This window comes from Heterocephalus glaber, unplaced genomic scaffold, assembly GCF_053883595.1.
Source record: "Heterocephalus glaber isolate CG9 unplaced genomic scaffold, H.glaber_assembly_v1.0 deba00001724, whole genome shotgun sequence".
NCBI classification, from domain to species: domain Eukaryota; kingdom Metazoa; phylum Chordata; class Mammalia; order Rodentia; family Bathyergidae; genus Heterocephalus; species Heterocephalus glaber.
The window spans coordinates 8,148,255-8,157,813 of record NW_028258435.1 but is presented as its reverse complement, the minus strand read 5'-3'; the positions used below and the strand labels follow the sequence as shown (position 1 = coordinate 8,157,813).

The 9,559-nt window shown below is 44.6% G+C and overlaps 1 pseudogene; it reads left to right on the top strand.

The window, feature by feature from the left end:
- The first annotated feature begins 2,370 nt into the window (after window positions 1–2,370).
- LOC101705276 (coiled-coil domain-containing protein 62 pseudogene) lies at window positions 2,371–4,207 on the top strand (annotated as a pseudogene).
- The last annotated feature ends 5,352 nt before the right edge of the window (window positions 4,208–9,559 follow it).

Genomic DNA, 9,559 nt, shown 5'->3' with positions numbered 1-9,559 from the left:
CCCTGGTCACCTATAATCAAACACTTTAGATGCAGGGTTCATTATCATTACAGATTGAATTGTGTGCCCCACAACCCTGCTGATAGATGCACTGGGGTCCTAGTTCTCAGTGCCTGACAATGTGGTCTTATGGGCAAAAACACCCCAAAAAATCTTTAGAGGGATCAGGCTAAAACGAAGCCATTGCAATGGGCCACAATTCAATATAACCAGTGCCCTTCAGCAAAGAAAAGTGTGGAGACAGAGAACAGAGAAAAGACACGCATGGGAAGAGGGTAGTCACCTACCTACATGCCACTCAGAGGAGCTCCGGACACAGCTCTCTTCAGCCACAGAGGGAGCAGACTCTGCTGATGCTGTGACTGTGAGCTTCAGCAAGGGACAGGTAAGTTCCTACCATTCATGCCCCACCGTTTGCCGCATTCTGTTACAGCAACTCCAGCAAGCGAATACCTCATGTAACAGAGTGGGCAGGGCCCGACTGGGGGACATAGTTTAGTGGCATAATGGGAGTTTTCTACTTTGGATGGTGTGACGCATCTGTGTGACTACATGGCTCACTGAAGGCAACGTCAGGAGTCTAAATATCAGGAGACTGAGAATGTGAGGCTGGGGCCCCTGACACCATTCTGAACTCGGGTGGTGACAACAGGTGAGCAAAAGGTCCCAAAGCCACATGCAGCCTTGCTCTACACTGAAAGATCTGGGGACAAGCTCACAGTTTGCAGATCGGCTTCTAATTGTCGATTCTTCAAAGCATCGGGTCACCTATGAGTGGGCTCACACTCCACTTTCATTTCTCAGCATCTCCACCCTGGGTGAGGAATGCTGAGTCTTTCTATCCCCCTCCTGGGGGGCCAATTCCTCCTGCCTGGGCTCTCCCCTGGGCTCTGTGAGGCAAATTGGCAGCATAGTGAAAAGGTAAAGGCCGTGCTCTTTGGAAGAAGTTAAATCTCATTTGTAGCTTCAGACTCCTGAAACTTTGTAAATCAAATGTTTTTATGTTTCTGGAATTCTACTGTGAACTTTTTGGGGGTTTTTTTTGGTCAAAAGAAGGAAAGTCCTTAGAAACCCAAAATGCATGAGTTCTAACCTGAGCAGAAGGCTGGGCAGGCAGTGGCATCTAAGAAGAAAGCAGCCAGCCTCCTCCCTCTGGAGACAAAACACATTATTTCTGTGACAGGCTTCATCTCCATCTGCTCAGAGAAAAGGAATGGAGCTCCCATATGCCTCCCCATCGGGCCAGGCCTGCAGACCAGAGTGCTAGGTGCACAGAGCTGAATGGAGCCTTACATAACTCGAGGGGGCTCTGTGGAAATAGCACACGTGTCCTAAACGAGTGAAAGCAAATGAATACCTTGATTATTTCGCACAATTTTTGTGTTACTAAGAGCAACTGCCACTTATCGCTCAATCAGGCCCTAACAATTTTGGAAACTCTGTTTTTCATTTTTTAGAAGAATTCTCAAGCAATAGTTATCAAACTCATTGTTGAAATTATATATTCATGAAAAAAAATTTAAATACCCCCAATCATGTTATATGATCATATTTTCCACATAAACACAGGCATTTATTTCCTCTAGCAGTACCCAGAGCCAGCGCAATATGTAGTTTGCAAGGCTATTTGGCAACTAAAACTGATTACAACCCTGCTGTTTGCAGTTAATGTGGTGCATAACTTGACTGTGAGGCCTGAAAGAGGAAGTTACTCTGATACCGAACTGTCCCTTTGTTTGCCAGTGAGAAAGTTTTATATGGCCTTGCACCTAGGTTGGTAGACTATTGCTACAGAAATAACAAAAGCCAAAAAAGGAAAAGCAACTATTTCGTTTAATACTTAACAATTTGAATCTTAATTCTCATCGCTGACTGCAAAGTTATCATTACAAGAGAAAGAATTGGGCAGGGATTTAGCTGAATGGTGCCGCTCCCTGCCTCTAAAGCTCAAGATACCAAGTTCCATCCCTGGTACCAAAAAACCCCAAGGAACAACAAACATTACAGGAGAAAGAATTAGGTGCAGCCGGCCAGAGGACGTGGCACGGACAGAGGGACAGGTTGCTCCGCATTCACCGGAGTCAGCAGCACACCACAACCCCAGGCCTCACCTTCCATCCGACCACGGCGGCACCAGCGCTTCTTCTGGGGAATATCGGAAGTAAGATGTGTGGGCTCTCAGTGACAGCCCATTCAGTAAGATGCTCCAGAAGGCATGGGAATAGGGACAGAATAAATAATTTAAGAAGCGTTTAAAAACATTTGCGGCGCTGCGCTGGGCTCGTCCCGCGGCTCCCGCCAGCGCCAGGTGCGCCCGTGGCGTTTCTGAGGTGGCCCTGTGGCAGCCACTGCCCGCGGGTGGAGGCAACACCTATGAACCCTTCAGCGACCGTCCTCGCCCGGCGCCAGGTCATCGGGTCAGAAGTTGAGAATTCCACTGCTGAGAAACAGTGCAAAGAGCTGCAGCTGCTCATCGGAGAACTAAAAGATCGGGATAAGGAGCTCAGTGACATGGTGGCGGTGCACCAGAGACAGCTGCTGTCCGGGGAGAAGGACTGGCAGAAAGCCCTGACCCTGGAGGAGCGCTGCAGCAAGCTGGAAGGTGAACTACATAAAAGAACAGAAATAGCCAGGTCACTCATGAAGAAGGCCAAGGTCCTGGAATCCAATCAAATCGAATGTCAGACAGCTCTGCAAAAGTCTCAGCTACAGCTGCAGGAGATGGCTTAGAAGGCAACACACTTCCCCCTCCTCCCCAAAGACCTCGAGGACAAAGATATTATTGAGGTCGTCACTCACATTGCAGATTGTTCGGGTAAATTTAAATTGTTAGAGCACGCTTCGCGTGATGGCAAGGTGTTGGAGAACTCTATCGTGAAAGAAAAGCAAGATTATAAGCAGAAGTTGAAGGCTCTCAATATCAAAGTCAATAAACTAAAAGAGGACCTAAATGAAAAGACAACAGAAAACAATGAACAACGGGAAGAGATCATTCGCCTCAAGCAAGAGAAGAGCTGTCTGCATGATGAACTGATCTTCACTGTGGCGAGAGAAAAGAGGAAAGATGAGTTACTGGATATTGCCAAGCCAAAGCACGGATGTGCAAATTCAGAACTTCATAATCTGAGACAGATTTATGCAAAACAACAGAGTGGTTGCAGTTTCTTAATTTCAATGTGGAAAATTCTCAGCAATTTATACAGATATATGACTCAAAATGGAAGAATCAAAGAGCCTGGAATCCAGCAAAGACATGTTTATCCGACCTTGAAAATAACCAACCAAAAATCGATGTTAAGAGAGAGAAGTCATCGGTCAAGGACCACAAGTTCCAGGCCATATTGGCTCAGCAAAATCGGTCAGAGAAAAGCCCTTGTGATGTTTGCAAAGAGAAGCAAGTGCAGCCTGGTACTGAATTTGGGGAAAGTGTGATTACTCTCTCATCTCTGTTTACCAAAGACTTAATGGAGAAACCAAAGTCTTGGCCTCTGGGTGCAAAAGTCCCAAGTGAGCCTGAAAGCAAAATCACACTGAGCAAGGTCCACGCCAAATCCCCGAAAGATGACGGAGCCGGGCGCCAGGGCGTCTCCCTGGGCCTGGCCGGCTGCTGCAGGCCCCGGCAGGTGGGGAAGCTGGATGCCAAGGCCCGCGAGCTCCCAGCTAGGTCTGGAAGCCTGAGCTTCGTGAAGAGCCAGGGCGGCCAGGACGACCGAGGCCTGTGTGAACCCGCGTGCTGCCACCCGCGGAGCTTTGTCGGAGCCCCGGGTCACACATAGGACGCCGAGTGGATGAACATTTTCAAGTCCGCCACAAAACTGTGTGCCCCTGCTGGGGTGAGGGTGGGGGCGTCGAGGGAGGAGATTGTGGCTCCCTGGCAGAGAGGGAGCTGACTGCCATCCAGCAATCCCATTGTCGGAGTTCCTCAAAGTCCGCCGCAAGTGAGGATGAGACAGAGGCTTCTCCTAGTGAGAAGAACTCACCCTCGAGTTTGTTAATCAATAGAGATTCAACACTGTCCATTGAAAAGGATGACTGTTCACCCATGAGCAAGCTGCAGCGTCTGCTGGCTGAGTCCCAGCAGATGGTCACGGACCTGGAGCTCAGGATGCGGCTGCCCCTCAGCTTCCAGGACCCCAGCTGCAGCGCCAGAAGCAATTTAGAAATCTCAGAAGAGTCAGCTGAAAAGAATACCTTCATCTGTCCCTGAAGACCACAAAGTCAACTCCGGTGTTCAACGAGGCCCAGGTGAAGCGTTTTCGTGTGGCCTCCTCCTACCTACACAAGCCTGGAATTATGCTAAGAGGGAGAAGACCTCTCTGGAAGGACCCAGACCACCCTGCATTCCTGGAGAACTCTAGGAGCAGAACATCAGAACCTCATGTGAAATCATGCTCTCTGCCTTCTCAGGACTTGCACACACATCTAAGTTAGAACCCTTGAGCTCTCAGAGTCGGCTCCAAAAATGTGAGAACAGTGTTGTCTTTTACAGTTTCAGGGCTGTGCTTTGCCAGTTAATAGATGAGATCGAGGGTCACGTGGCCTGGGCTGCTGACAGTCGAGGTCCATCTGTCCTAGGCCAGCAGAGCCCATCTTGCTGGGTCTGTATCAGTCCATCCATTTACACAAACAAAAGTGTGCTGGAAGATCAAGTTTTATATGGATTTTTTATATTAAAGAATAAAACACATCCATTTTAACTTGTAAAGTAATTTGATTTTTTCAAGACTATATTGTGTGTCTCTGTGTCCCTTCTAAGAGAACCGATCTGTTTCAGTCAATAAAGAATATTTTTTAATTAAAAAAAATTCATGGAATTAACAAATGAGTGATATTGTTTTGTGTTCCACAGTCCTTCCAATTGCATCAACAGAGCAGGGCAAATGTTTGGGAGAGACAGAAAGTTCAGGTGATGGACACTATCTTTTCTGCGGGGCTTGAACCAGAAAGCAGTGCTAGATTTCCTCAACAGTTTCCCAGCATGCCTTGGAAAGGTCACAAAACTGGACACAGAGGACATGGCCAGGCAGTGTTCAGATGGTTCATGCACAGCTTTGTAGGGAGGGGGACAACTACAATTTGTGAAATCGTGGTCCTGTAGACAAGAGTGTGGTGTGGTAAAGGCCATGGTTTCTTGCCAAACTCTGGAAAATATTAACCAACAGAGGATAAAAGTGGTTAGAGAAACTCAGGTAAAACTGAAGATAGCTCTCATGTCCCACCATCCAATACAAGAGACAATAAATTCCAAATAAATATGTGATTTTTCTTATCAGTTGGAAATTGGTCTTTAACATTACAGTATAATGTAGAAAAACAAACAAAATATTATGTGCCTGAGGTGGTGGTGGGGAGAGAGAGATTCAGGACAGAAAGATCATTGTATGATCATTCCAACTATGATAGAACCAATTCAGTGTCACATAATTAAGGTGTCATCTGTTACACATAACTTAGTCAAAATATACTAAAGTGTAGCTCATTTAGAAAGTATTTGAACCAGATGCAGACAGGATATCTACCTGGAGGATTCTCAAGAATGACTGAGGATCAGTGACCCTGGAGTTGTCATAGAAGTCCCCCGGGGAGGTGCCTATCTCAGGCGAGCTCATTGTTGAACTTTTAAAACTTCAGTTGTGTCCTAACTCTGATCTCCACCATGGCTGTGTGCTCAGCCAATTAGGGTCCTAAATATCAAGACCACACCACTGAGTCCAACTTAATCCACATTTAAATTAGAGGTGATTCAGAGGACCAAAGGATAAGTCTTTATCTTTCTGGTGATGGCTACTAGGATGCAGGACACCGCTTCTTAAAAGTAGCATGGACAGCACTGTTAGGAAGCAGTTAACCTGACCACATCTGTCCTCACTGGAGCCAGAGGTCCCCTTCTGGTGGATGTGTCCAAGCAGAGACCATGACGCTGTGAAGAGCTGCTTGGTGGGATTCCCAACTTTGATGGAACTAGAGATCTGTGGACTCTTGGTCCTCCATGGTCCATGGTTCTGTGAATCTGTGACATCTTCAAGAAGAACATTTTCTTCTCTTTACTGGCCAAATCCCCCTCAATTTTAGCAAGAGCTCAAGAATTCCAGAACATAGTCTTGGGCTATTGTCCTGGCTTGGTTATCAAGGAATGAACATGCTGAAAAGCTGGAGTTAAACAAGATTCTGGAAGTAGCAGGAAGGACTGCGGTTTAGACTGCAGAGTTCACTAAGGTTAGATGGATGTGGTCCCTAAGCAATGTGGTGGTTTCCATGGGCCAAAGGTCCTCTGCAACCCTTCATCCACTGAGCACCCTACACAAATGAGGACGTTGACAAGGACTCTGTTGTTCACTCTGCCCAGCTACAAGTGTGACAGGAGAGAGGGTTGTAGAAAAATCCAGAAATAGGCCATGCATGGAATTAATTTAAACCACCATACAGATGTGCTGACATCAACATGCTCTGCTCCTTTTGTGACATCAACAACCGAGGGAAGGTTAGAAGTGGTTAGGATATTGGATCCAGTTCTGAGGGGTGATTTCTCTGGAGTTCTTTATATTCAAAGTGATGGGAATCCTAAACTTCTGGCACCACCTCAAATTCTGTCCTCTCTCCAACAGCTCCATCCATCAACAACAACTTATCAACAATGCATCTGGCCCTGGGCTCTGTGACTTCAGGCTCTGGAGCTTGGAAGCACTATTTCTCCTATTTGACTCAGCAATCTTATAATATTACAGGCTTCTAGGTATGAATATTCAACACGGCATGTTTTTTATTTTTTGAAAATGAATTTTTAAAAAAAATTATGAGTCCATGTAGTGGACTCATGCAGCGAACGATGATTACAGTCATTGTGAGGAGCCAGTGCATGCACAGAACACATCTTAGTTCTTTTTTTCATTCCTCCCTTCATCTCTTCTTCCCCTTCCCTTTTGCACAAGATCTAGCTCCTATTATGTTTCCTATTATCTATCTGTTATTTTGCTCTTTAATTTATTTAGACTTTGGGATTCTCATATTTTTAAAAATGTGATACTTAAGCTTGCATATCTGATTTATTTCACTTAACATTATGATCTCAGGATGCATCATTTTCCTACAAATTACTCAAATGTATCTTTCTTATGCATTTTTAAAGGTTCCATTTAAGAAAAACGGAGTTTTTCTGGAGTTGTTTGCATCTTGTGAAAGACTAGAGATTGGTATTCTGCACCCAGTGTCTCCTAGCCTGTGAGGCCCAGGTGGCCCTAGACCAGAGGACCATGATTCCGAGCCCAAGAATCTGTTCCGCATCTGAAGAGTCCAGACCATGCTACAGGCAGCTGATGCCCGAGTAGTGTGGGCTGCTGTCTTTGGGGATTAAAGTCACATTTCTCTTGGACTTGGAAAACTACAGATAAAATATTTTTCTATATTCTTTAACTACATTGTGCTTTTCAAATATAAGAAATTGACTTCCACCAAATCAATTTAAACAAGACCCTGAGTCACTTTTATGTCTCATTTTATTTAACTTATATAAATAATTAGATACAAAGATTGAATGACGAAGCTTCAGCAATCATGTGATTTGTCTTTAGCTTTTCTTAATAATTTATCAATATAACTCCAGTTTCAAAGCTGCTGTTCACAGAAAAAATCAATACCTTGATTCCCTGGAATGAAAGGCAAAATTGTCTTGTGTTCCTTATCTGGATTGTCATTGATCCCTCATGGTAGCAATTTTTCTCTGCAATGCTTTTACTCATATTCTTTCTTGCTCTATGGTTATTCATCGCATATCTGCCCCTGATCCTCCAATCCATTTTTAAGCCCTTGCCTCTACTGAAGGTCTAATTGATAAGACTTATGTCAAACAGAGCTTGAACATATGAGAAAATTCTTACTTCACCCAGATATGACTTTCTAAAACCAATAGAAATCTGTTAATATAGCATTATTTTTCTACAGAGTAAACAATGAATATTTGAGAACACAACACTTTTGAGCAGAAAAGACTCCAGGAACAACTGTGTCAAGTTACAGAGGAAAAAGAATGGAAGGCAAATAATAAAATCATTTCTCCTACACTCTTGGATGCTCTGGGCGGCCCCACGTGGTCATATGCTGGAGGGAACCTGAAGCCCTCTTGACGACTCCCTGATGACCATTTCCAGGCTACAAACTTGTTACGTCCTTGGGACTCAGCTCCAGCTCAGGCTTTAAGTTCTGAGTGCTTTTCTCTCCTAGATCCCCCTCCTACAAAATTCCTGTAGATTCTCCCAAAAGCTTACATTTGAAGTTTGTAGCCATTCATGGTGATATGTCATCTTGACTAGATTTGCAGATTGGTAAACCATGTTTCTGGGCATGTCTGTAGGTGATTGGCATCTAGGCCAGCAAATGACAGGAAGCTCCACGTTGGTTGTGGTTGGAAACAACTAATGGGCTTCTAGCCTGGGTGGAGTAAAAGGGAAAGAAGTTGAAATATGTTTTTGAAAACTCCACTCAGCTTCAGAATCTTTTGCTGCTGTGGCTTTTGGACATTGGTCGTCAGTTTCTTCCACTTCCAGTGCAGACTCCCACTAGCGATTCTGCAGGGAGCTTTCAGACCTTCAATAGTGATCTGTTACTGGGACCTTGATCCTCTTGTTCTACAGCTTCCATCTTCTTGGGCTGAGGAGCTACTAGACCCTCCAGCTCTCCAGGCCACAGCCAGCCACTGTGGACTCTGCCACCTCTGACCTGTAAGCTGCCTAGTAAATCCTCTTGCATAATCATACATACTTTTTCCATTGATACTGTTCATCCAAACCCTAACCAGTAGAATTTTGTGAAAGCTTACTCTTTCTCTCTGCCATGTCCTTTATTTTTATTTTCTGATTTTATCTCAGTGTCTTTCCTTTCACTCTCTCTTTCTAATCTAGGACTAAGATTTGCAATCCTAAAGCCAATGCTATTTGATTGATTTCAGGTTTGGCTTGATGATCCTACTGTGACTGACCTTTATAGGTTGAGTGTGTCCCTTCAAGGTCATATGTTAAATCCTAATCATGAGTAACCTCTCAAAGTGACCTTCCATAAAGACAGGGTCTCTGCATATGATCAAGTTAAGATGAGGTCACCAGTGGGAACCATTATTCAATATGACCAGTGTCTTTAGAAAGAGATGAAATTTGGAGACAGATACATAGAACAGGAAGCAGTTTGAAGACACAGGAGAAGATGGCCATTCCCAAGCCAAGGAGAAATCTGGAACAGATCTTTCCTCTGAGCCTCAGAGGAAAACAACTCAGCTGACACTTTACTGCCTAGGACTGAGAGACAATAAAGCTCTTTGTTGTTTAAGCAGTGAGTTTGTAGCACTGTGTAGCAGCAGCCCTAGAAAATTAATACACATGTATTTGTGGTATAAGAAGCATATAATTCAAGGGGTGGTCAAAATATATAGTAAGTGTTTAAATTTTTAAAACTATTACAGTAAAAAAACTGCCATTGATGACCCACAAATCCTATGGTGTTGGGAGGTGAAGCCTGACTGGTGGGAGGAAGTGGGTCACTAGGGGCATGGCCTGGAAGGATTGCTCTCCCT